This window comes from Melospiza melodia, chromosome 19 (assembly GCF_035770615.1).
Source record: "Melospiza melodia melodia isolate bMelMel2 chromosome 19, bMelMel2.pri, whole genome shotgun sequence".
In the NCBI taxonomy this organism is placed as follows: Eukaryota; Metazoa; Chordata; class Aves; order Passeriformes; family Passerellidae; genus Melospiza; species Melospiza melodia.
This window is the reverse complement of record NC_086212.1, coordinates 10370676-10396080: the sequence shown is the minus strand read 5'-3', so window position 1 is coordinate 10396080 and position 25405 is coordinate 10370676. Positions and strand designations below refer to the sequence as shown.

The 25405-nt window shown below is 48.6% G+C and overlaps 1 long non-coding RNA gene across 1 annotated transcript in view; it reads right to left on the bottom strand.

The window, feature by feature from the left end:
• Positions 1 to 20051, bottom strand: part of LOC134426835 (uncharacterized) — a 119823-nt gene extending 99772 nt beyond the window's left edge. The window contains exon 1 of the long non-coding RNA XR_010030057.1: positions 19905 to 20051. This is a non-coding gene — a long non-coding RNA (uncharacterized LOC134426835). The remainder of the gene's footprint in view (positions 1 to 19904) is intronic.
• Between the last annotated feature and the right edge of the window lie 5354 nt (positions 20052 to 25405).

Sequence of the window (25405 nt, the reverse complement as noted above, 5' to 3'; positions counted from 1 at the left end):
CAGAGGATGGTGAGCCCCTTCTCTCACATCTCTGCCCCATGGAAACCAGCAGACAATAATGAACCCCTAACCAGTAGAGGATAGGGAGCCCCTTCCTCTAAAGGAAACCTCTCCTCTAAATCCAACTTCCAGACCTGCACTGAGGAACAAAATCCTTGGGTTTCTGGGGCTCCCACACAAACAGCACAGCCTCTGTCCACAGCAGCATCCCACCTGCCTCACAGGTTCCCTTCTCCCACTGCCCTGCAGCAGCAGGATGGCTCTGGGAGCAGCCAGGAGGATGAGGAGAGAGACGGGGATTGTGCAGAGCCACTCCTCTCCCCATCCTCCACGCTCTGTCCCTCCCTGCTCTCCGCGGAGGCAGAGCCGCGCCTGCCGTGCCCCGGTCCCACAGGCACTTTGTGACACTTTGCCAAGGCACTGTCATGCCTGTGCTGCGTCACACAGAGCCCCTCCACATTAATTCAACTTGGTGGAATGAAAAAAAAAAAAAAAAAGGAAAAAAAAAACTAGAGGGAAGGCAGGATGAGGCACAGCAGATGGCTGAGGACAGATACTGCATCCCATTCTTTCTTGCTCTGCAAGGAAACAGCTTCACTCTCTGCTGTTTATCATGCTGCTCCGAGCTTTTTTTTCTTTCCACCTAAAAAAAAAAAAAAAAAGCAGAAATTGGTGTCCAAATACCCAAGGTCTTCGTGTTTTTGTTGCCTCCACTTAAATTTTGTGGCTTTCTCTCCCCGTTGCAGCTCTTGAGGCCACATGGCACAATGAGGGTGCGATTGCTCTGAGATAATCACACCCTTGGGGTGTTATTAAGCACAAGGCTATGCCTCGTGCCTCTCACTCTCCAGGGATGTGATTATATCATGATAACCAAACTCCCCAGAGACACCTTATTGCAATTATGACATTTCTTTCAGGTTTATGTATGAATACATTATTCAAGGAAATTACTTTGATCACCAGAAACTTCCACTTAGTGTTCAAATACTTAAACTGGATGGTTTACCAAGATGAAGTTCCTTCCTTACAGTGTTTGACAGGGAGAGAAATGGGGCTTTTAATCTGAGCAGAGCAGCACCAGGGCCTAATCACCAACATGCAGATGCATTCTCTCTTATTTAGGATGGCAGTTTTTCAAATATCCCAACTAATCCAAATATTCAATCCATATTTTGGCAATTCCAATCCTTGGAGAACTCATCCCACCAAAAAAATTCTCTAAAGAAACGTTTAAGATAAAAAGAATTGAAGATGGAGCTGTTGCCTTCTTAAGCACTCAGACCTGCTGGTTCAAGGATCAGAGAGAAGTAACAGGACTTCATAAACTTGGCTGGGCCACTAAACTGGAGTAGCCTCACCTATGTAAGGCACCCAGCAGCTCACCAAGCCTTTCCAATGACATCCAGTGATTCTTTGGCCCAAAAGCTCCAGCAAAACTCATTAGTTTAATGTTCCCACCTGCCTCCCTTGGTTATGGACTTGTCAGCAGCAGCAGGAGCTGTTTGCGCAGCTGGTTCCCCACTTCCACTGTGGTGCGAGAACAATCAGATCTGCAGTGCTGAAGGGTTAAAGAGTTGAGGAGCCAGAACTGGCACTGCAGATTTAGTGGTGGGGCAAAATCAAGGTCACACAGCAGATAGGTCACAGGAAGGGCCAGCACTGTGCCACAGATGGATAGTGTCAGCTGATGAAAGGTGCAGCCAGAAGGGCTCCAAAGCCCATCAGATCCTTCAGGGACCAACTGAATTAAAACAAAGTAGCAGAAATAGCACCTGCACCCCAATAGCAATGAATATTCCCTAGGGACACGTGGACTTAGCAGGAGGGTACTGTGGATCTGTTCCTGTGTTCGTTTGAGTGACCTTGGCTGAGTGTTTATGAAATACATATTGGTTATTGATCACTGTCCCATCCCTCACCAGAGAGAACCCACAGTTAATGGCATTGGTCTGGTGTCAGAGGAACACAGAAAACACACAGAAGAGGACACAGCCTCAGTGCTTCATGGGAGGGATCAGAAACTACACATCCAAACTCAGGGGCATCATCCACAGGCTTTTTTCCATCATTTCTGCACAGCTGGGCTGTGTTCCACAGCCACACTCCTTGCTCCAAGCAGCCCTGCTATCACTGCTTCTTTGACAGCCAGCAATTCCAAATGTCTGTGCCACCTTCTACTGAAACAAACACCAAACCAAGGGCTACAAACAATATGTACCTAATTTCTTATGCTCTCTTTCAAATGAAAAAAAAAAGGAAAAAAAAAAAAAGCTGTTATTAACCAAATTCTGGTCGTTTGGTTAAATGGTTTGTTTTTTAAAAAGTCCTGAATGAAATGGGAATTTTAACAAGAAAGAGCTCAGTGTGCACAGTACAGCTGAACAACCTACAGGAACATTCCCACTCTGGGCACTCAGTTAATATCTTAATGATGTTATTCCTCCACTTGTGACCAAGAGCCAAGGAAGAAACCTCATCATTGTTCCAAAATTCTTATGCCAAGCCTGTCTTTCCTATGCAAAGTATTAGTCCCTGATCACCTGTCTCTGCTAAACATAGTTGCATCCTGTCATGAGCTTTGATCTCTAAAATAGAGATCATCTCTAAAATTGCCAGTGCTCGGGGGCCTCTGCCTTGCTGACACGTGCTGCAGCACAGCTCCCTCACAGAATGGCTTAGAACAGCAGGAGTTGGGCTGTGCTGGCTGGGAGGTGATTCAACCTTTGATTTGGGACTTTAAAAAACAGATTTTCTGTGAAGGTCCTGACACCCTTGTCCATGATGGGATTCAGTTTTGTGTAAGTGCCTGTGCTGATATCTCTTCAGCCCCAGGTGGGTGCCAGGAAAAGGTTTCTGCAGGCACCAGAGGTCACAGACCCTGCTCTGGTGTTCTTAGAGGTTTGGGAAGCCCTGTCCTGCTGGGCAATAGTGCTGCCATGCACCTACAAACCCACCTGCAAATGCTTCCAGTCTGACAGGATCTTCTGAGAGCTGCTGCAATTCTCCTGTGCCTTGCTCAGCCTTCCCACCACCTTCAGAGCCCATCACACTCACACCTCTTCCTCTGAATTTGAGAGGCAAAGTGGAAGCGTCAGAAAATCTGTTACACAGGTGATGCTTCACTTACAACAGCCATGAGAACGTTTCTGCCACAGGAGCCAAATATATATATAAAGTGCTAAAGATAATGACAGAGTGTGCATTACCAGCCTCTCAACACTGTATAGTTATTGGTGATAAATATGAATCCGTGGTGAACTTCATACATCTCACATCCTTTACTGACTATCAGCAAAGGTGACTCCAGGCAGGGGCAGCTTATCTCCAGCAGTGTACCAAGTTAATTGAAATGAGCTTAAAACCAGCTCAAATGATCAAATTCCTGCACACACGACTTTGTTTCCATCTCTTCAGCAACGTGACAGGCGACCTGCAGAATTACAATGTGATGGAAAGTGCCAAGAGAGCTGGTCAGACACATTTGAGGGGGGAAAGAATGGGGAATTTGGTTAAGAAGTGCATTTTATTGCTAAACAATCCCTGCTGTTTGAAAGCTCTGGATGATGATAAACAAAAATACTAATGCAGAATAGATTCATTACTAACATCACTATGAACTGGTATTTACAACATTTGCACTGCTGCTCACCCAGCCTTCCTCAAACAGTGTTTTTCTTTACACTATGAATTTGAGCAGAAACCAAACATTTATGTGTTATCAGGAAAATTGCCTCTTGCTTATCCTGTTATCACAGCACGTGGGGAGTGATGCTGGGAGGCTGCAGCAGCCAGTCCCACAGAATAATTGACAAAGAGCATCCTTGGGGTTTCTGTGCACCAGGACTTGCTGATGGAGGCAAATGTGAATTATGGTAGAGCTCAGCCCTGCACAACTCTCTATATCAATTTTAGTACTAATTCAGCCACCATTTCCTCCCCTTTATTTGGCCCAAACTTTCTTTTTGTACATCAATACCTTTATTCATGTCCCTCACTAACCCAGATGCGGTAGTCCAGCTTAAACTGGGTAAACTGAGGCTGAAGATTATGAGTGGAAACAGCCCTTTCTGTGATAAGAGAGTGGGAGACCCTGGTTTGTTTGGCCTCAAAAACCTGAGGCCATGGGTGATGCCCCTGACTCTCTCCTTTGGTTTGGAAAAATACCACACACCTTGGAAATCTGCTCAGACCTTCCCTCAGAGCACCCAGTGCCCATCGGGAAGAGCCTCCTGTGTTCATCATGAATGCAAATAATAAATGCAATTTGTATACAGCAAAGGGTTCTTTGGACAACCAGCAAGAGCAATAATTATATTTCTACAAATCACCCATGAATCAGACCCTGTCTCTGCAATGGTTAGATCTCTGTATTCCTCCAAGCTAAACCACTCTCCTCATGGTAACAAATAAATGCACTTGTTGGGGTGTACTTGGTTCTCAGAAGGACAATTACACAAGGACAGCATCAGTGCTGCCAGAAAATGAAATCAAGGCAGGAGGCAGTGGGTGCCAAAGCTGAGCCTGTACTTTATGAAATCCCGTTCTCTCCCAAAGACACAACTCCAGCGCAGCAATATTTGCAGAGGTGACATGACTCCCAACATATTCCCGTGTTGTAAAATTCATTGAGGGCAGAAGAAGATAAAAAAAAAAAAAAATTAAAAAAAAATGAATCCAACACTCCACCATTTAAGGAGCGGACTCTAAAATAAATGCACAATGAAAGGTTATGCTGTCATTAAAGGAGTAGCCAACACTTTCCAGCATGAGTTAACACAGTGCTGCACAGGCACTTTGCATTTGCAGCTAATCTGCCAATGATTAAATGAGCTGTTATTGAGCATTTGCCCTGTTGAACTAGGTTTTTCTTATCCTTATTAATCATTCATTTTGCAGTACAGTAGCCTCCTGTCTTTCAGCAAAACATCTTTTTTTTCCCTATTTTTTTCACTAAGGCAAATTTAACTTTTTTTTTTTTCCCTTTCCTTTGCTTTGGTGATGCCTTTTCTGATCCCAAGAGCAGATAGCTGAGCAAAAGCATGGACAAAACCTGGGAAAGCCCTAAAGAGCGTGGGGAAGCAAATTCTTTTTGCACTCAAACTTCGGGAGTTGAAAGTAGAGGACATGGCTGGAGCCACTAAGCTGTGGTGTAAACACGGCCATTTAAGAGGATTTGCATACCATTTATTAACCTTCCAGAGGAACTACACAGACCCCAGTCAGGGAAAACAACTGTGTACACATGTTCCTTCCATTCTTGCTATCGAAATATGGCTTCTTCCAGCCACCCCCAGCATTTTCCATAGGCAGATAAACACGGGGAATGGGAAGGGGATGGGTGGATCCAGCCTCTTCCCTGTCTCCTTTGCATTTCATGAGGTCTGGGGTTCATTTTTAGCTACATTTTAAGAAGAAAGGTGTGAGCAGGCACCTGCTGTGCCCAGAAAGGAAGGTGACCCTGTGATCCAGGCAGTCCTGTCAGGAAGGATTGCGGATGTGGCTGTGGGTGCTGGTGTGGATCACCTGCAGTGCTGGGGGCTGTGGCAGAGCTGCAGCACCTCACATTGTCCTCAGGTTCCTCCTCCAGGTCCCAGTCTCACCTTCATCCTGATTTAGGATTTCTCCCTGTGCCACCACAGCTTGTACCTCAGTTTCCCCAGGTTCAAGTGGGGACACCAAAACCTCCTCCCCTTCCTGGACACTCCCAGATCCCTCCTGGCCCTACAAGCACCATCCCTTGTGCTCTTTTTGCTGTTACAGGCTGTATTTACTGCATACATTGCAAGGGGCTTAATAAAAATTCTCAACAGTGAATTTCACAGCCTTCTGGAAAGACAATCCCCTCTATACAGGCATATTACTGACATTTCTTTTTGAGAAATATGGAGGAAACCAAAGCAAAAAAAACCTGATTCCACATCAGTAATTAAATTGTGCACCCACACAGGGTAAGAGCAGGGAAACAGCCACAAATGGGGTGGGGAGATGCTGGAGGGAGAAATTCTAAAGGTATCAACTGCCCCAGCTCTCACAGGAGCTGCATCTCCCCAAAACCTCCCAGCCTGCTTTCTTTTGGGATGTCTGTGATTCATGGAGACCAACCAAATGGGAGAGGGTACAAAATACCCTGGGGCTTAGGACATCCAGATTGTTATCCCCACCCTACCATGTATTTGCACAGCTCCAGAGTCCCTCCAGTTTCATCTACGATGTCACCCTGGTTTTTTAAGATTTTCTAAGCCTTCTAAAGTTGACATTCTTGTAGTGAACTTTCTCACACACTTTCTGAGTTATTTAACTCATTGTTTTGCATTCCTTTATGGAGGAGGAGAGAGTTGATGGACTGTTGGCTTGACCAGTGTCATTGGAGAGAGGTGGCACTGTCACCCTCCAATCCACCGTCACTCTTGGAAAACTATAAATGTTGGAGTCAGAAAATAAACTTCCCTTTTCCCTTCACCTTGAGAACAGCGGTGTGTGACTGCGTTTTTTCGTGTCCTGTAGTGACACTGCACCACCTGGAGAAATGACCAGAGCCTTGGTCCCACTGCCTGCACTTTGCTGGAGCCATTGGTGGCTTTTGGCAGGGCAGGGTCTGGGCGTGCTGGGACTGCATGAAGATGGATGAATTGCCAGGAATTCCCCTGGAAAGCCCATATTTCTATCCCTGAGAATTCTCTGCACCATTCCAAGGGGCGAAGGTGTGAGCTGAGTTTGGGTGTGAGTGGGGAGGAAGATCAAACATCATCATCAAGGTGTCAGGGAGCCCTCCAGCCCCTGCTGCTGCCCCACCACACACACAAACACTCTCACACTCTCATGCTTCAAAGCTTAATACAAGGATATAATTAGCTTTAAATAAATAAATAGACAAATAAATAAAAACAGAAAATAGAGCTTGTTATAAGAGATTTTTTTTTCCCTCTGCAATTTCTTCTGGTTTTATTCACTTTAAATACCTGTTTTATTCACTTTACTCTTTGGTTTAGAAGCTGGATTTACTAACGTACTTTTTTCTTTACATATAACAGCATGTTGTAAAGTTTACTCTGCAAGCACTGCATAGGAAAAGCTTTAAAATAAAGCTCTATAATTGATTTTTCATTGATTTTTGGTTAAACTACAGGACCTATGCCATTGTTATAGGGTTTTACAAAACCCTATTGTTATGTGTTTGTTATTCAAGTTGTAATTTATTTTAAGAATAACTTCTTTAAACTCCTAATGTAATAAAACCCACCTTCATAATAGCTAAGCTACCACTAAAAATCCAACAACACCTTCCAAAACCCAAGGTGATCATGCATTTGAGGAAGAAATCCTGACATCCAATATGTTAAAGATATGTTTGGAAAGTGTAATTAATGTAAGACAGAAAGCAAAAAAGAAAGTTCTGAAATCTCTCCCAGCAATCACAAATGCAGTTCCAAGGGCTATTTTTAGCCTGGCACACACGGGTATATTGTTACCCAGCCTGCTGCTAGAAGTAATTTAAAATATCTCTCTGATCAAAGAAGATGCTATATTCAAGAGCAGGCACAGAAGTCATCCTTATCTTGCATTCTCCATGAGAACATTTGACCTTCCTGATTTGGGTTCATTTGACAAGAATTTGCTGGCTGCTGGAAGATCTGCATCTCATGTAGAATGATTATAATAAAAGTTGGTATCACAAACCCTACACAGAGCAGCATTCTCTTTACCTACCAAAAGGTGACATTTTCCAAGCTGTTACCTAGAGAGCAAAGGACAAATGGAAAAGATCAGTCACATAAAAGCAGCATTATCATAACATCCCATGGCAATTTCAGGGTCCTTTGAAGGCCAGATGCTTCTGCTCCATATCTAAATTTCCTATAATAAGAGACTCAATGGAAACACGAACGTCGCAAAGTAAAAAATCCCGGCTAACCTGCAATTTCAAGTAATTTTCTCTTTAGAATTGGACAATGTTTTCCAGTGTGAGAGTGGAACGTTTTCCCTGCTGTGCCAAGGATAGACAACAAAATATTGAGAGTGAAGTTGTACAAAATGCTGTGGACAGATTGGAGCTGCTGGGCTGGCTCAGCTGGGCGGGAGCTGCAGCTGAGGAGCTGCAGGTGAGGCTGAATTCCCTCAAAGGGCAGGAATTGCCTGGCAGGATCCCCCCTCATCCCTGACAGCTGCTTCACAGCAAACACAGGACACCCTAGGACTGATAATCCAAAACCAACCTGGACACAGGAAAAGCTTGTTGGTGGTTTCTTCCCGTGCCAGAGCGGACAACTTCCAATGCTTTTTAAAAACCTTTGGGTTTTTAAAAACATATTGGGTGTACCTGCTGTTGGTGTTCAGTGCTCAGACTCTTCTGAAGCCTCCAAAGTTTGCAAATCAAGGTTTAGAGTGAAACCCCAGAAAATCCAGTGCCTCACAAGATCTGAGCGTGGTTTGGGCTCAGCAATGAGCAGCCTCTGGGTACACCCCCAGCAAGCTGACATATTCCAAACTCTGCGAGCTCCATTTCCTCGCACAGATGGCAACCTCGCATGGAAGGTCCACAGCGAACTCTAAAACTGTCATTTCAACCAAACCCTCGTGTGGGCCTGCCTTTCTTAGGCCAAAATCATGCCAGACTATCTGCAGGAGCTGGGGAAAGAGACTGGCTTTAGGAGAGTGCAAACTGACTTCATTGGAACTACTGCCAAGCCAGGCTGATGGAAATAAGAGGAAAATCACTGTCCTCCAGCCTGAATTCCCAAAGGAAGCTGAGCCTTTGCACAGCCCTGTTCCCACTTGCTCAGCCAAAAGAGAGCAAAAATAAAAAGGAAGGCAGAGGACAACATCCACAGAGTCTGACCAGTGCACGGATCTACCTGGCCTTGCTCTGCTAAATCATCTTAAAATATAGGCTGGTTTCTTGGTTGTTATTCTTTATTTATATATTTTTGGGGAGAGAAAAAAAAAAGTAAAAAGAAAAAATCGATTCTTCTATGATTTACGGTGGGGTTAAGGCAAACGTGAAGCCCATGTTAAGGCTGTTCATCTCATGATAAGGCGGCAAAAAGGTCAACAAATTACTCTCTCCCTAATGGTTCATTTGAACCAATGAAAACAGGATATTTTATCCTCCCGGGTCAGACCTCCTTAGAAATCCTACGTCCCCTTCCCTCCTTCCCTCCTCAGCCTCCCCCTGTACCCCCTCCCTCTCTCCCACTCCCAGCCCCTTTCTTTTAATTCTCTATCTCTGATCCTCCAAGGTGACCTTTTCTCCCACTCCTAATACCAAGTTTTTCTGGCTGAGTGCATCCGAGCGCTGCTGTCGCCCTGGCCGGGGCTCCCTGGGCTGCAGGGGATGGGTTTGGAGTCTCAGCCCATCCTGGAGAGGGGCTGTGCCCACCCTGGGGACAGGCAATGCCATCCTGGGGACAGGCAGTGCCATCCTGGGGACGGGCAGTGCCCCACTGGTGATGCTCTGCCAGGAGGGAAGAGAATCCGGAGCCATGGAGTGGGGAAAGCCCTGCGGATCCTGCCCCGCTTGGGAATGGTTTATTTGGAGCCTCATCAGTTGTAGCCTCTCAGGGGATGGTGCAGGGCTCTCCTGCTTCAGCCGGAGCTTGGAGCAGCCAGCGCTAACTGCTGCCTATTAGGAATAGCTATCACATCTAATTGTTATCCTTGCTGCTGATTGAGGGGGGAAGTGGAGGGATGGGAAGTTCAGCCGGGTGACATGATGCAGTTTTAATGAGTCTCTCTTTTTCTTTGCCTTTTCTTCTTGCATTTTTTTTTCACCCCCCTCGGCCTGGCTGTTTTAATATGGAAATATAGCAAATTCTAACAAAATCAGGCTGGCACGCAGAGCACAGACCCAAGGCAAACCTCCAGGAGGCTTTCAGCAGTGCCTGGGCAGCAACAGCAATACAGAAGCAATTAGTTCCTTAAGTTCTTTAGCGAAGGGCCTTTGGAAGGGGGTGGACCCTAGATTAAGCCCTGCTTCATTTGCCCATTTATTCAACTGTCAGGAGGCTGAAAGGGTTAAACGGCGTGTTGGAGCAGAAAGCCTCCCCGGAGCCCGCTCTCAGTGACCGTGCCCGGCGCACGGCGCTGCCTCCGCCGCAGCCCCGCCGCTCTCGGCTGCATTAAACAGGAAAAAATGCACTTTCCCCCCTCTCCCAGCAGATGCAGAGCTGCGAGGTGGGGCGGCAGCACACCCTGACTCAGCAGAGGCTCCTGCTGCCACCGGTGCTGGAATTCACCGGGGCCGCTCCCAAAGCCAAGCACAAGGTTCCGCAGCATCAGCCCCACTTCAGAAAAAGAGGATTTCTGAGCTGGGCTGCATGTCTGACTCCGGCAGAGGCTAGTGCTCAGCCTCTCTGTCTCTAAATAATGGAGAGATTGGGCTGCACGTTGGGACCTGGTTTGTGTTTGTGCCTCGCCTTGCTCCCGTCCCTGCAGCCCTGCGTGTGTCCGGGCTCGGGGGCTCACGCTGCAGAGCCTGTGCTCGGCTGTGGGAGCAGCCCCGGCGGAAAAGAGGAGCTGCCCTGCACATCCCAGCTCCTCTTCTGCACATTTCACCCCAGCTACATTTCGAAAGTTAACTCTCCCAGTGCAGTTGTTTTGCTCTGTATGCCTCGGCGCGCACGCTGGGCATCAATTGTGTCTGTAGCAGGGAAGGTTTTAATTACAGAATCATGTTTGTGGTGCATGACCGGTTTATCCCCAATATAGGTCACTAATTTGGATTCTCTTTTGGCTGGAGGAGCCTGTAGTGCTGCTCTCTGTGATGTCTGGCAGCTCATACCCAACCCCAGAGCTTTTGCTCTTTCTCTCTGCGTTGTTTGAGACACAATTTCGAGAGAATCTGTTTTCACAATCTAAGAAATGTGTGTGCTTGGTTGGTTGTTGTTCCAGGATTTTGGTTTTTTGTTTTTCTTTTTTTTTTCCTTGAAGAATTAAAAATGTAACATATCTGAAATGTATTTAGAGACAGGGCTCACATACAGTCACACACTCAGAGGAGGAATGCCACTGCCTATGGAGCATGACAGCTCAAAACACAGAGAGAGCATGTAATACAATTTTGTTGCAGCATATCACTGAATTTTGTTGATGTAACAACCTGAAATAAAGTATTAAGACAGATTGACATGCTTAGGTAGCGCAGCTGAGGATTCAAATATTTAAATCTAACATGTTCTAGCTTGTTCCTGCTGAAATAGATGGAAGTTCTCCTTCACAGCTGATTGCAGTGGGGGAAAATGGATCCAGCCTATTCAGAATAATGACAGGAAGGGAATGGGTAAGTTCAGCTAAGTTTTTAAATGTTGATTTCTCAGTTCAAACCAGCTCTAATTTCCAGTTGGCTTTTGGTGGGGTTTGAGGGTGGGTTTTGGGGGTTTTTTTGTTAGAGGGAAAAAAGGAAGTTATTTTCTTCAACATTCATAAATAAAATAGAAATCACCCCAATGCAAGGAAAGAGAGAGAGAAGTGAGTGAAAACCCTATTTAATCTGCATCTTCCTTTCATCCCTTTCATTTCCTTTGCCACTCCTCTATTGCCACTTTATCTCCCCAAAGGATGAGGCCATGTCCTGCAGGAAACTGGAGATTCTCTAAGTCGGCTCACAATGGATACAAAAACTTCAAACCCCGTTTTTGAGCTCCAGATCTGAAAACACAAATATTGCAAAAAATATTGTAGCCTCACACCCAATTTATGGGTGGTCACATTCTCATTCCACTCACCTATCTCTGTTCCAAGACCATCCTGAGCAGGCAGTCACTTTTAGCTGCCTGATAACATAATTTTTAATTTTTTTTGCAGGATTCTGCAGCTTCACATTAGCAATTTGTGTCTGGGCATTCAATCTCCAAACTGACTTCAAAAGATTTTAGCAACAAGGCACTGGTTTATACTTCCATCAAGACAACAAGGATGCCCCAGTTAACCACAGGAGAAGGAGGCTCCAACCCAGATCCCAAAATGCTGAAATCTTTCAAAATAAGACTAAACCTATTTAAATTATTTCTACAGAGGGTATTTTCCACCATCCTTCCACAGGACTATCTCATTTGATTGACTTTAAACATCAGGAAAGTTCTGGGAAATAGAAAACTTCTGTAATAAGACTCACGCAAACACATTTAAAGCTCATTTATAGCAAATTCAAATTTCCATACTAAAAACTTGCCACTTCAAAATGCTTTCTCAGATTAAAAAGCCGTGTTTTCAAAAATAAAGCTGCAGCAGCTACAGAAGCAGACTGGAGAATTTTGCTAGAAATAAGGAGAAAACACCTCTTTTCCTTCAAACAAAACTAAATCAAATGGATTAATGAATGGTGAGGAAAATCGACAGGAAGGGTCTTGACATTTCCAACAGGAGCTTTGAAGGGAGAGAAAATAGCAATTCCCAGACCTCCCAAAACAACCCAAAGAAATCCTTTCTGTGGGAGAAGCCTGGAGAGAGGAAAAATGCATCTCCCAAAATACTGCAACACCGCTCAGGGAAGGGCAAGAGAAAACCCTTTCGCTATTTCCAGTCTCCTGACTGAAAACTCAAACCCTAAATAATTTCAGGTTTTATCCACAGCCTCCCTCTGGTTTGTTTTGTCCAGGTGAGGGGGGATTGGTTTGGTTTGGTGTTGTTTTTTTTTTGTTCTGATTGCGCTTTACAAAAACAACGAACCCTTGAGCTGCTGAATCCCTGAATCCCTCCTGCTCTGCTCGCAGCATCCCCGGCAAGGTTTGTTCATCCTTTGTGGGGAACAAAGCCCTGTTTGGGGGAGGCAGGTGGGAGCACAGCCCAGCCCTGCTGCCCCAGCCCTCACCAAACCCCTGGCAGGGTTCAACCCGGCCCGGGATGCTCCCTTGGCACCCTCCGGGAAAGGAAAATGCCATTCCCTGCCCCGGAGGGCTCCTTCGGTTCAGGCTGGATTTTACATTCCAGTCATCCTCCCAGGGCACCGGGCTGGGCGCTCACCCCAAGCCAGGAGCCACAAGTGTAACTGTGTGTTCCTCAGCTGCAGGAAAACACTGGGAATGCAGATTGCAGCCCGGATCTGTTCCTGGCGTTGTTTCGCTGTAAATTTAAATGGCCTTGGCATTGTGAAGCTCTCTCATTTATTTTAAAAGCGGGGAAGATTTATTCTACCCAGAAGTCGTTCGGAGTGGGATGGAGAACAAGCAGGACTTGGGTTTTGCTGTTTTCCTAGCAACAGCCAAAGTCAGGGCTGCCTCTGGGCTGAAATTGCAGAGGGGTTTGGGGTACTTTTATTTCTCTACCAAAATACTCTCACATTTTTTCCTGGTTTTCCTACAGATCATCTTCTGACATAACTCCTGGTAATCTGATGTGCCATTTAGCTCTTTAAAACCCACCTGGGTTTCAAGCAGCAGGTCCAGAGCCATCCCTGTATTTCTTGTACATGCCAAACATAAAAGTCCCTTCACGGGAATTCAGGTTATTTTGGCAGACGTGGGGTCAGGCTCCTGGTCACAAAAAAAGTGCTACTGTCGAGGACTGTTCTGAGACACAAATAAATACTTAGCATTAACCTGCTCACTTTCAGAGATGGAAGAACAGGCTGGGGAAGGAAAAATGACCCAAAGACAAAGAACAGACCTGCAGGGAAGCTGAGCTTACTGCTCATGCTCCTGGCTGGCAGCCCCATCCCTGTACCACTACTCAAGCTCTACATCTTTGCAGGGTATGCAACTGGCATATGGAATTTTCAAAGGCAATTTTGTAAAGATGGGCTTCTATTTCTGTGCATGCCATAGCTTTTAATCCTGAGGCAGAAACAACCAATGCCTGAGTTTTGCATGCATGCATATGCATTACCTGGAAAAGGCAGGCGAATGTCAGTTTTGGGTTTCTACCAAAATCTTCCCTTAGCTGAGTTTTTCTCAGAAACTAGAGAACAGACAGAAGCAGAGCCCTTAAAATATGTTTTCAGGATTTAAAATGCAAACTGCAGCCTTCTTCCCTTCCCCACTTGTACCTGGGGTGACATTCAGTGCTCTGGGGACACACAGATCGTCCCCTGGATGCAGCACAAAGTGGCCAAGGTGGACATCACCCCTCAGAGGTGAATGCTTAACTCGGGCATGAGCTCTCTGCTGGATAAAAAACATGTGCAGAGAGAGGCTGGAGAGGAGTAAAATCAGGGATGAGAGATATTCTTGCCTGACCTGCTGTTATTTGAATACACAGACTCAGCTGTGCAGAGAGGCCAGGGCTGGATATTAACACAGAGGAGATTTCAAGCTCTGCCTTCAGGGTCGGAGCTGGACTCTCTTTTGTCATATATTCACATTTCCCTTGTGTACAAGCCATTAGCTGAGGCTGTGCCCAGGCTGTCAGGGGCAGGAACAGAGCCACACACGTGTTGGATCAGGAGAGTGCAGCATCTCTGGTTTTCATGGATACCCAGCAGCCAGCCAGGGACACCCATTGTTGGACTCATTTGTACATCATTGAGAAATTCCAGCACCACAACCATCTGAATCACTCAGCTGCTGCCCACTCCAACAGGAACTGGCCCTAAAATCTGGGAGAGCTGTAAACAGCCCTTCTTCTATGAACTAAGATGGATGTTTGCTCATATCTGTTCTTTTAGATGTTTATTGCCCTAACTGGCTTTTCATTAAGTCAAGAGCTCTGCTATTAATTTTAATATTCTCAGTATTTATGACCTTGTAGCTATATCATCTGATTCTCTCCATACACGCATTCGAGGTCATGAACAGTTTGTTTCATTTTCCTGACACTGGCATTTAAAACTATCTGACCAGGTCATACAAATTCCTACAGAGCAATTCTGAAAAATATTCAGAGGTTGATCTTTTCAGAGCACAGACACCTCACTGAAATTTGGGGTGCATATTCACGTGCAGAAATTAGATTTGTCAAAATCATGCACCAAAAAAATAATGTTTTCCCTTTTTAAAAGAAATTTTAGAATTTCATGGTCCACTTCCATAGGGCTATGTCCAGTTCAGACTCTGGGGTCTGGATAAACTTTGTTCTTCAGACACAGAGGGCAGAAAGAAGGGAAAAGGAAAAAAACCTCACATTTTTGCGAGTAAACACCTTTTATCTAGTACTATTTACTCTGATTCCAATGAATCACTTATTTTTTTAACCTTTTAAAGGTTTCTATCACCAAGACAGAAGAAGATATTTAAAGTGTGGATAACCACCACTTTTCCATTCGTGGCCTGTCTAGAAGCTTCCAATCTCGGGATCAAACACCCCAGAGATAACGGTGTGGCCCAGGTGTCACCTTCCATCCCCGGCTGGCAGGGGCTGGTTAAGCTCTGCAGATTTCATTGGGATCTGCGCTCACTGATGTGAGGTTTTTAATCTTGTCCTTGGGTTGGCTCTAACTATGATCTGGGCTAAGTGGCAGCAAGGTGAAAGGAAGTGATTAATATTGTTTTCAGTGGTGACTGCATCGAGCCTCCCACTCTGAGGGTCTGTGAGCGATGGCCGTGGTCAGCTCTGCACCGCGCAGGATTTGGCTCTGCTAATTCACAATTAGCTTGAATTATCACACGTGCAAGAGAGCAACAGAGTCTAAGGGGAAGGAAAAGTCCAGGAATTAAATCAGGCCATAAAATAATGAATTTTCTGCTGGGCTAGAACTGTCATGTCATGGGAAAGGAGCAAACTGAAGAGGCTGAAAATTCGACTCCTATCCCTTCATTAGAAGGGCAGTGGGGATGCAGGGATGGAGAGCTCTGGCTGCCCCAGCTAAACCTAACACAGACCTTCAGGCATGGAAAACACCCTTCAGACCTTCCACATCTTCGGCTTCCTTCTCACTATCTTCAGCCTCTCTCCTTGATTTGAGAGGGAGAAAAATCCACTTGGCATTTGCAAATGGCTGTGATTCAATGCAGCGAAGGGTCTCTGCCGCCACCAGCCTCGCTGAGCCTTGGGAACTCCTTGTGCCATAATGAAATCACATCTGCTGCCGAGTAGGGAGTCAGTGAAGGATGGATGAGTGGGGAGATGCTTTCTCAGGCAGGCTGGGCTCTACTACTTTGAGTTTAACATCCATGTGCTGCACCATCTGGGGTGTGCGTTGGCCCAGGCATCTGCCCCAGTTACAGCGACTCTCGGGCAGGTGAGGGGGTGCAGCAGGGTGGCACAAGGACCTTTTTGCAATGCAGTGAAGGTCCCGATCCTTTTAGGCACTGCCTCACATAACGCAGTGTCACAAATGGATGCCCTGATTCCAAGGAGAGGCTGCAGTGGGCTTGGGAAGGCCCAGGGAAGTGGATGGAAAGGCAAACAATGAATCTCATCATGGATTCATGGTAACAAGTGCCTACAGAAGTAGCACTCTTCACAAATTTCTCCAAGCTCTTAGAGCATCTTAAGAGGAGATAACTCTGTCACTTGCTTTATGGGTCTGTGGAGGATCCTACTGGGTAAGAAATGCACATATTTAAGTTTATGGGAAGCTAAACCTAACATTTAGTGCCTGGCTCTGTTCATATTTATCTCTGTGCATTCTGAGGTACATTACTGCCATATGGGGCATTCTGGCTGACCAGGCCGGAATGGGTTCTGTAATTATTTAATTGCTACAGCAGAACGATACCTGTTATTAATATTATAAATAATAAACAATATGTCTTAAACTATAAACCCCAAAGAGCAAGTCAGACAAATGCATGGGAGAAAAAAAACAGCAATGTGAAAAATACATCTCTCCAGTAAAGATGAAACAGTGGCACTGTAGGAGTCAGGGAAGTGGAAATACTGGGAAAATAACAGTGTGGTCGCTGCCTTGTGCTGAATCTGCACAAACACACACAATATGAAATAGTCTCTGTCCTGAGGACTTAAAATTCATGGCTTAGGCTGGGTGAGAAAATGCCTTTATGATCTCTCTCTCTCTTGTGTCTCCCTGAGGAAAGATCTGCAGGGGTAGAAGGAGCCATGGCAGTGGATTTTACCATCTCCAGCTGGGTTTTTACCCCCATGCCCACCAAGAGCAGCTCGCTCACAGAACAGGTTTGCAGAGGGCAGAGACTGCCAGAGAGAAGTGCAGGAGCAGAGACCAATGCAAGGGAAAGAGAGAAAGAGAAGAAGGAGGCAGGACAAGGTGTCTGTCTGCTCATCTTTTTACGAGGGACAATGGAAATGGTTTAGGGGGACAGGGCGGGCGAAGCCGAGCAGGGTAAGAGGCAGGGCTGGAAGTGATGGAGAAAGGTTTCACTGCCAGGGAGGGTGACATTCTACTAATCCTTCCCTGCTGGCAGTGAGCTGAGCCTGGACCTGACATCTCCACAGGCAGGTCCTGCAAGGGCTCCCGGCCACAGCCACCTCCCCAGCTCTCCCTTCCTCTCACGTCTGTGCAGAGCAGGAGAAGGGACCACATTTACTGTGCTTTTTTATGTAAAAAACTACTCAATATCGCTTAACCTCCCACCCCATCACCTCTCCTAGAAAAACCCTTGCTTTTTTACTTTTTGCTTCCTCCATCAAATGAGAAGCAGAATTTCCCTCAGTGCTGGAGAACCTGGTGTGGATTCCCATTCCTCTGCCCCCTCACCCTGCCCCTGCCAGCTCTGGAGGCTCCAGCCCACATCTCTAGCAGCAAAGCCAAGGAAAATGCTTTAACCCTGAGGATTTTCCCTGAGTGCCTTGGGAGAGGCTGGCAATTTTGACAATGGGGAGGTAAAGAAGAGGAGATAATAATAAGAGGAATAAGAATAAGCACAGAACTCCACATGAATGAAGTGCTCCAAGGTCACCTGATAAATGGCATGGAGACAGGTGGGACAGATTTCCTCCCTGCTCCCTGTCCTCTAATGAAAGATGCACTTTAATGTGCTGATTTCATTTGCACCAACTTCTTTTAAGTGCAAAGCAAATGCAGAAACTCCAGAGATTTGCTGCACTGCTAAAAAAAATCTTTAGTAAATAATTAGCTAAATCATGCATTTATGTATGTAAGTTTTGTGGAGTTTACAGATTAATAATAGTAACAGACTTTGTGTGGTGAGGTCGGGGCAGCGGCTTTACACCTCATCCCCGATTTCATCAAAATTGTCCAGCAAAATATGTACGTTTTTATTCTAGGGTGTTGGTGATGACACAAGCAGAGAGAAGAAATAAATCTCACTGGGACAGTGTGGACAGGAGTGCCTGTTTGCCCTGGAAAGAACTGGAAGAAGAAGAAGAAAAGAAGAGGATTGCTGCAGTACATTAATTGTACAAGAACTGCAAAATGGCTGAAAACAGAGGGATGGTATTTATAAAGCTGTCTAGTTTTGAAAAGATCAAAGGCAGAGGTAGAGAAATAATCCATTGGACGTGTGTAAATGCAAAGAAGGAATGGAAAAAAAAAATTTAAAAAATATTAAAGCAATGTCCCTGTCTGTTTGCTTCGGCTCGTGCCTGTGCCCGGGCTGGGTGCGCACGGCTGGGCAGCCGAGGCGGCGGCGCCCTGCCCGCTGTGACAGCGCGGGGACCGCGGCGGGGACGAACCCCGAGCGCTCTGCAGGACACCGGGCTGTGGCACCCGGGGCTGCCGCTCTGGGGACACACCAGCCGCACTCAGGGCTCGCTTTAGGGGAAAAAGCAAGCGCCCTTTGGTGGGCGGTGGGGAGAGGCCGGGTCCCCTCGAAAGCCACCCCCGAGAGCTCGATGGCTGAGTGGGCTCTGCGGTTCATCCACCCCAAAGTGCTGCCGATCTCCTCCCAAAGCCACCCACGGGGACCAGGACAGCGGCCACGGCCCGGAGGGGAGCCCGAGGCTCGGGGAGGGGACAGAGACAGGGAGGGGCAGGGTGGCACAGCCAGGGCAGCATCCAGCCAGGCAGGCACAGGCAGGACAAGGACGCAAGGACACAGCAGGGACAGGGACAGGCAGGGAGAGCAGGGACAAGCTCGGGCGAGGCTGAGCGGGGAAACATGGTCTCTGTCCCTGCATTTTGGGCCAAGCACGGTGTCTGTGCGAGCGGAGGGGCAGAGACCCCTCTGTGCCCGCAGGCGGGAGGGATGCTCTGGCACCGCGGGGACAGGAGCACGCCCTGTGCCCACCCAGCGCTGCTTTCCCCGGCCGCAAAGGGGTGGGAGCCGCTTCCCTGGGCCCTCCCTGGGCTCTCCCTGAGCTCTCCCCGAGCCAGGAGCGGGCAGGCTCCCCCCGAGGATCCCCCCGAGGGTCCCCCCGGCCCCGGCGCTCCCGTGGCCGCCGCCTCCTCACCCCGGCGCGGAGCCGAGGCAGGGAGACTCAAAAGAGCAATTTCACAATCGCCTATTAAAATGAGGCTGGGCGGAATTGCATTTCCCCGTCCCTTTAATCCAATAAGTCAGAACTTCTTAACTGATTAATTACAAAATTAATGAGTAAAATGGCAGCGTTTGGGTGAGGCGGGATGGTGGGGGATTTTATTTTTTTTTAATGTTGTGCTCTTTTAAAAGACTGATGGAAATAAAGTTACCTCAAAGCATCAGGGTGCTTTGATGCCTATAATAGCAATTTAGTTATTACATTAATAGATTTCCTCTTTATTTTTAACAAGGCGTTGTTAAATATGGTCTTGTTTTGTCTGAAGGAGCAACATTGGGGTTTGCATTTCCCATTATACGAATTCTCCCCGTGCAAAGAATTATTTTGCATTATTTCTCTGCCTTAGATCTCGGCATTAATGTGAGATTATCAGCACATTACACAGAGGGGGGAGCAGGACTGGCAAACCCCCACACCCGAGCATCCCCAGCATCTCTCCTGCAGCACCAGGGCTTGCACTGGAAACCACAGCCCCCAGCTCAGCACAGCCACCCCCGCGATGAACCCCTCCACCCACAATTCCAGTTAGACAGGTCGGAGGCAGCATCAAAGCAGCAGTTCACTGCACACAAAATGTTTTCCCCACCCCGCTAAAACTCCGCTGGAGAAAATACCGAGGTGACGCTGCAGCAGCAGAGATGAAGGAGTTTTTACTCTGTCGTAATCACCTCGGAGGTGCCTTCCTTTCGCTCAGACTGTCACTCCTGTCACAGAGGAGGGCAGGGCAGGGGTGTTTGCGGGGTGGTACCCGCGGTACCTGCGCTGCCTCATCCCCAGCCCAGCTCGGGATGCTGCGGCTCGGGCGCTGCTGCCGCGGCTCGGAGCAGTGCAGGGCTGCTCACACCAGCTGATCGTCTTTGGGAAGCTCCCCTGGACCAAACAGGCTCCTACCTCCGTTAGGGGCTCGTATTTTTAGGGTAAATATGTAAGGAGAGGTGAAACTCCCTCCCACCCAGGGAGATATTTTTTCCCTCCCTAAGCACTTTTGGTAAACGGAGGAAGGGGGAAAGGGGAGACAGGGATGCTCAGGAAAGCACTAATGGGTATTTGTCCCCTCACCAGTTGTTTGGAGAGTGGCATCAGATACAGGAATGTGCCTGATCCCTTTGCTGGGACCTTTTCTAGGGATGGGCTGAGCCAGTAAGCGAGGAAGGAAACCCACAATGCCAACCCTGTTTTCACCCCATTCCTTAGGGTAAAACAATCTCTCCAAAGCCCTCATGGCCAAGGCCACATTCCTAGGGATGGCTCAGGATAAACACATTTCCTGAGAGCAAAACACCAATCAGAAATTTGGTGCTTTTTCTTTTTCTTTTTTTCCTTTTTTCCTCAGAAAAGCTTTTCCCATAGCCTACCTGGGGGCACTCCCTAATGTCAGGCTGCTCTCCCACACCCTGAGGACTGAAGATTCCTGAAGGAAGGAATGTGGGGTTAGAGGGAGGGGGCACAGGGCTGCTCCAGCCCCACTGAGTGAGTGGGGGTCTCCAGCTCAGCCTTGGCTCAGCCCCTGCTCAGTCTCCACTCCCAAGTGGAGGAATGACCGAGCTGCTCAGCTTCTGCAGGGGAAAGCTGAGGGAACAACACCAGAATTCACACATGGAATGGAGAAATGACACCTCTGAGGGCAAAATGTGTCCTTGTGCCTGGACAGATGGACAGTGCACAGCTGGCCCAGCTCAGAGCCCACGGGAGCTGCAGGGATTTTACAGATCCATTCTGCAAAACCCCTCCATGAAGGAGATGTGTCCTATGGGCTCTGAGTGAGCCCTGCAGGCTGCACCAGCACAGCTGGGGGATGTGGAGCACGCAGGGTGTTACAGCATGAACTCACACACAGCCTGGCCATGCAGGGAGATGTGCCACCCCACTATGTATGTGTTATATAAATAGATAAATAAACTCCAGTTCACTCAGCACATCCACGAGGAAGGAGCTGTAAAGCTGCCCCAACACCTGGGCAGCGTCACATGCATGGGAGAGGGGCTGTGGCTGTGCCCATCAGAGCCATGGGGGGATTTGTTCCCATTTTCCCCCCCTAAGGCAGATCTTGCCTTGGCTGTGGGGTGCCCTGAGCAGAGAAAGGGGAGTAGGGCAGGGGCACCAGGCCTGGGGGGTCAAAGGCTGTGCCAAGGGATGTGGGGAGCCCTGAGCACCCCCTCCTGCACCTCTCCACCCTGACTGAACATCCACAGCTGGGCTGAGTTTGGGGGAGTGCAGGGGAAAGCAAAAGTCAAAGGAATGGGGACTGGGATGGGGATGGGGATGGGGATGGGGAGGGGGGACAGGGAATTGTGAGGGTCCTTGAGTGGGGGGCAGCATCAGCCAGGGATTCTCCAGCCCTCACACCCCCTTTCCAAGCATTCAGGGCCCGTTCATAGCCAGACCCCCCTCCCACAGCAGAGCCTGCACCCGCTTTCCCAGAGCCATTCCCCAACATTTTCCAGAAACCCTGTTCAATAAGGGGCGAGCATTATTTCAACACAGCACCATAATCACCAATTCCCCCCACATCCCCCCTCAAACATGAGGGTTTAATTGGCTCCAGGACGAGGGAGCCACAAGCAGCGTTATAAAATGAACTGACCCCGCGAAATGATGCAACATCTGGAGGCAGGGCAGGCGGGGAGGGAGGCAGGAGCCTCTCAGCGGAGCATCCTCCCTCCGTGCAGCCTTCCCTGGCGCTGGGAAGGGCCCTGCGGAGCTGCAGCCCGGCTCCAGCCTCGGCAGAGCCCCGTGCTAAGAAGGAGAAGCCCCCGGGTGCTTACCTGCCCGCAGCGAGGCGCGTCCCCTCGGCACCTGCAGAGCAGGAGCCCGCTCCCTTCAAACGGCCCTCGGAAATTTCCCCCAGGTCCAGCCGGGTGATTATTTTTTTAGAGCTAATCAAGGAAATAAAGTTAAAGAGGAGGAGAGTTCCTCTTGTTTGGGGTCTGATTTGGGAGAAGGAGGGGGTGGGGGGAGTTAAAGAGACCAGTTGCTGCCCACTGCTTTGACCAGTGAGGGATTCAACCCTTATTACCATTTTGTTTTTGTCCAGATTTGCAAGTAGGGCCCCCTGCATTCAAATCATCTCCCTCCATCCTTATTGTAAAGGACAGGCCTTAGTGGGCCCCCTTTGGATTGTCCTCCATTAACAATCCCTTCTTTTGTGGAGGTGTTTCTTTTTCTATTCACACACATCGCTGATGGTACTTCAGGCCCAGCTCTTAAAGAAACTGTTTGCAAAATTATACCTTTCCACACACTACTCCACAAGGAAGCGGGGAACTGTAGTTAGGAAAACATTATTGAAGCTTGTAATTTAATTAAAAATGTTAAAGCTGGCAAAGGGGAAGGGAGAGAGGGGAAAAGAGCACAAGGGTGCAAAAGCAGGAGCCAGGTTTATTTTCTTTTTGAGCCCTGCGCGGGCAGGGCTGGGGTGTGGGGCAGTGCACGCCCAGAGTGTGTCAGCCTGCACAGGGACACGGGCTGCCCACGGCTGTCTGTGTGCCACGCTCCCGGGCCAGGCACAGATGAGGCAGCCAGACACCCTGAAGCAAATGATGTTTTGAAAATGTGAATGCCAGCTCGGACATGCGTGGACAGAGCCCCGGGGGCACGGGCTGTGCAGAGGGCGCCTGCAGCTGCCGGGTGCTCGGGGCAAAGCCCTGGCCTGTGCTGGCTGTGGGGGGTTTGCACATTGCACCCTGCCAGCCTCCTCCCGCTGAAAACCTCTCCCTTTAGGAGTTCAGGCTGAAAGCAAGCTGGAGGAGCTGCATCCCGCTCAGCATCCTCGCTCTCAGGAAGGCTCGGGAGCACGTCTGCAGCGAGGACGCCCTTCCTTTGGTTATTGTTGTTATCCCCGTCGCCAACAGATCTGTAAATGTTCAAAGAACAACACGACTTTAAAAAAAAAAAAAATCATAATAATTCAGCTGGCGAAGCAGGGCAGAGCCTGACCTCCGGCTCCATGGATGAGTGCTTCGCTGGGACCCCTGCTGAGCCAATGTGGACCTTCAACATCAGCTCAGAAATTGGTGTGATTTGCCTGGGAAACCAGCAGTCATAGAGCAACTGGCCTTGACAAGATGAAGAGGAAATGTATAGAAGACGTTTAATGGGTCGCAAAAGGAGGAGGGGGGGAGAAACTCAGCCTGGAGTGCTGCATTTTAGATGTCTGGAGGGGCCCTTCTGCAGGAATGGAAGGAGCAGGGCTGGGCAGGGGAGACTTTTTCAGGTTGGGCTTCATTTCCCAGCCATCAGAAGCCATGGGGGAACGCTCTGCCCTGCAAAAGGTTATTTCCCTGTCCCTGGCTGGGACTCAGGCCCGGGCTGGGCTTGCAATAAACCCGGTGATTTCTTTAATGTCAGTGAATAGCTGAAGGCAGCCCGGCTGGCAAGGCTTTGTACGTAGACGCACTGGGCTCGGATTATGCACGCCTAATCGCCTAATTTTCTTCGAGTGATCTGGATGCAGTACTCTTGGGCTGTGGAACATTTTATAAATAGCTGTGCTTGGAGTTAATATGATTTACTGGAGAAAGACCAGTTAAGCAATTCCCCACCTAAGTAGAGCAGTAATGAACAGGCTCTGGAGAAGATGCCTTCCCCACCGGCTCCAAGAGGGGGTGGGCAGGGAGGCAGGGATGCAGAGAGGTGATGTTTATTTGTGTGCGTGCACAGAGTGCCATTGATTTTTAATTGTATTAAAAGAATTGCAGTAGCCACGGGCTGCCTCTAGGACTGGACTTTTCCCTTAAATATGTGCAGTGAAGCTGTGGCCTCCCCCTCCTGCTAACGCTTGTACTACTGCAAAATCCCACTGTGGGAGCAAGCAGGGACAGCAGAGCCCTGCCCCACTGCACATCCCTTCCCCTCTCCTTTTCCTTCCCTCGTCCCTTTCTCCTTCCCTTTCTGAAGCCAAACCAAGGCAGGAGGTCTCTCTGCTGCCCTGTTCCCATTCAGAAACTCCATTATCAGGGGGTGCCAGCAGAGCCAGGCCGAGCCCAGAGGGACAGGAGCATCCCTTGGCCTGTCCCCTCCACCAGGGAGGGGACAGTGGCTGCAGCCTTGGCCAGGAGAGTCAGCAGTGCCTGGGAACACAGTGAGGCCACTGCTGAGCACAGTGACTCCCTGCCACCACCACTGGAGCCAAAACCACCAGGATTTCAGTGAGAACCACAGTGGGGTCTCATGCAGAGATCTCTCTCCTCCCCAGTCCTGGGACTATTTGGAACTTGGGAGAATATTGCTGGGATCAGGGGTGCTCCTGGGGGAAGAAGAGGCGATCAGCAGGTTGAGATGATGAAAACAACGCTCCTCTCTCAGAAAATGCAAAGAGGAGAAACACACAGGCTTCAAACCTTGGTGGTGTTGGTGTGAGGAAACTGTGCCCGAGGCTGGTCCTGGCTCTGTGCAGCAGCCAGCAGAGCCTGGAGATGGGGACAAAGTGGTCAGGCCTGAGCTCCCCAGCCCAGGCTGGCAGGGACAGGGCTGGGGCAACATTGGTTGGTGGCTCATTGGTCACATCCCATCTGAGAGGCAGGAAACACCTCCCTCCCTTGTGGTGGGGCAGGAGAGGGCTCCCCATCCATGCCAGCATGAACCCCAGCCCCTGTTGTGCCTCCTCAGCAGGGAAGGAGCTGTGCACCCCCTGACACCAGCACAGGGGTGTCCCCAGGCATGGGGGAGCCCCCCAGGGCAGCCCCTGGTCCCCCCACACCGGGGGATGCCAGAGCCCTCTCCCAGCCCCACACAAGCACAGCGCAATAACCAGGACCCCACCACGCCCCCAGCACCTCCCCGCCCTCGGCTGTGCCTTCCCGAGGTGACCAGGAAAAATTAGGCTGGAAACTGTCCTGGTGGTTGATCCGACCAAATAAACATCTCTAGGGAAAGGGGGGAAGGAAGAAAAAAGCCTTTCAGCGCGGAGCCCGAGAGGGGAAGCAGGTAATTAGCTATGTGATGGAGCAATCCTCTCCTGCCGAGGAAATTCTTGACACCAGAATTCTGCCCTGAGAAACCAAGTGTGACCCAAGTGAGGACTTTTTTTTTTCCACCCCCTTCCCCTTTTTAAAATTAAGATCATTATATGTTTTTTAAATGTCATGCCCAGGAAGAAGTGGCGGGGATGGGGGCT